The sequence below is a fragment of the Bombus bifarius genome, unplaced genomic scaffold (assembly GCF_011952205.1).
Source record: "Bombus bifarius isolate JDL3187 unplaced genomic scaffold, Bbif_JDL3187 scf7180000008141_frag, whole genome shotgun sequence".
Lineage (NCBI taxonomy): Eukaryota > Metazoa > Arthropoda > Insecta > Hymenoptera > Apidae > Bombus > Bombus bifarius.
This window is the reverse complement of record NW_022884469.1, coordinates 19571-22203: the sequence shown is the minus strand read 5'-3', so window position 1 is coordinate 22203 and position 2633 is coordinate 19571. Positions and strand designations below refer to the sequence as shown.

The 2633-nt window shown below is 33.7% G+C and overlaps 1 pseudogene; it reads left to right on the top strand.

The window, feature by feature from the left end:
- The first annotated feature begins 358 nt into the window (after positions 1 to 358).
- Positions 359 to 2358, top strand: LOC117208614 (annotated as a pseudogene).
- Positions 2359 to 2633: the final 275 nt, after the last annotated feature.

The following is a 2633-nucleotide window of genomic DNA, read 5'->3' as shown; positions in this document are numbered from 1 at the left end:
GACCAATCGAAATAGAAATCAGTGGACATCGTGGAAAGAGAAGGCGAAACCAAATTTGAAAATTCGACATCGGTAATTCAGTAGTTAAGAATAACTCAATCGATAATGTAGATTAACTAGTTATAAACAAATATATGAAATATAAATTCAAATTATTCTTATCCATCTAAAAATTGGAAATTAAAGAGCAGAAGACAAGAAATTATCTTCGAGGATTTATATAGTAAATACATTCTTTTGCCTGTCTTACCTAGAGATAAAACAGTTGTTTGATGGTTATCTTATAGTGTTCAGTCATTGCGAAAAATATTTTTAATCAGTTAAAAACTATAATTAATTAAAAACTACATTTCTTTAGGTATATAGACATTAGCGATGTATTATTCCGGGAAGCTCGTCTATCTCCAGAACATCGGGTCTGCGACAACATCGATTTGGAAATTATCGTTGCAGAGTATGAAAATTATTACAAGATGAAATTTCAAAAATATCCCATATTGTGTAAGAAAATAACTGGAAGGGAAATGACGAGGGAAGTGACAAATGCAAGCAAAACGTAAGAATTTAAATTATTTAACGATATTAAACGGTATTCAACGTATCGTATTCAACGTATCATATTCAACGTATCGTATTACAATATGATCCAGTGTTTGTAGAAGTATTGAGACAAAAGCCAAATCTGTTAGTAAAGAAGCGAGAAGTGAGCCTGTGAAAGAGACAAATCTACAGCAGAAGATAACTGATGACAATACGAATCATATTAATCTCGCAATGACAGTGACGTCACTATTCCCCAATGAGAGTGATGGACGTTCATCAGAAGAGCTATTTAACGTCCCAATGGAACAATCCATGCAATTGAAGATATTGAAATGCATTGAAAAGCTTTATTAAGATAATCTGGAATTACGAAAGATTGCTGAGGACATCTCATGCGTAAGTTATTTTCGATTAATATACGTATCGTAAAGCTTTTAAACGATAAAATTCCCATCGATAAACCGTTCAACGTATATCGACGATGACGTGATTTCAGTAACGCTTCAAATATCAAATTACGTAACGTTTACTTAATATAGAGAAGATGCCATTTTATCTTTGTATCGTCACAGGAGATCATAGTAAACAAATTAAATGTACATTGGGATGACGTTATAGGCCTAGAGGAATGTAAAACCGCTGTTAAGGAGGCCGTTGTGTATCCCCTTAAGTATCCTATCTTTTTTGATGGCCCGTTTTCCCCCTGGAGAGGTATTTTGCTGTACGGCCCACCTGGTACAGGTAAGATACTCGCATTCTTTTCATTTCTGTACGTGTTTACAAGAAATATACAAAACAGGGAAAACAATGTTAGCGAAGGCAGTCGCGACAGAATGCCATTGCACCTTTTTTAACATAACTGCCAGCTCATTGGTCAGCAAATGGAGAGGCGATTCCGAGAAGTATATACGTGTAAGTTGCTTTGTCTATGTAAGTTTCTTTGTTCCTTTGTCTATGAAGGAGAGATTCTAGGTATAAAAAGATTTGATTTTATTTTTCGTCATTTATATATAAATAGAATAGTTGTTTGGAAAACGAAATGATATCATATTCGTGATGAGGCAATGAATTTAAGGAATTTCGAATATAATATTTAATGAATAATACATTTGTTAAACTGAACAGGTTTTATTTGAATTTGCCTATAGTCATTCGCCTACAATTATTTTTATCGACGAGATTGACTGGATCGCCACAAATAAAGGAGACTGTATATTGTCTGAACCTGCAAAGAGATTCAGATCAGAACTTCTTTCTAGATTGGATGGATTAGTGTCTAATGAGAATTCTAATGTAGTTCTTCTGGCTACAACTAATTCCCCTTGGTACGTATATCACGTTATTTCAATGTTTTCTAAGTTGAAAATATTGTAATATTTCTCCAAATTCCAAATATGTTATTGTGTTGTTTGAAGTATTCCTTCATTATTATTAGTATAATAGAACGATAATATTTATTGTAAATATGTTATTAGGGGCATTGATGCAGCTTTACTCAGGCGTCTCGAAAAGCAAATATACGTATCATTACCCAATGAAGTTGCTCTACTTGATATATTCAAATTATACCTTAGCAACCACTTATTAGAAAATACAGATATTGTAAACCACATAGTAAAATGTACTGAAAGATATTCTTGTGCAGATATAAAATTGCTTTGTAAGCAAGCGTGGCTACTAGAAATAAGCCCGATATGGAGGAGACTTGAAAAGAAAGAAACACCTGTTACCACTTTGAAATATGAATTAAAAAGTTATGAAATATTAGCAAAATTGTTAAAAAAAAATGTCACCTACAGTTATGCAAATAGATAAATATGATACGTGGAACAAATAAATACGCAATCGTAAGGACAGATATTGAAAAATATAAATAAATGGATTATCGTTCGAGAAATCATTCGCATGTGTGTGCATGTGTGTATGCGCGCATGTGTGTGCGCGCATGTGTGTGCGCGCATGTGTGTCCGCGCATGTGTGTCATGTGTGTCATGTGTACGCGTGTGTGTGCGCGCACGCGCTATAGGTTAAGTTTAAAATGTTCGGTTGTATTATATCCTTGTATTATATATGTCGGAGATGAAAGGAAA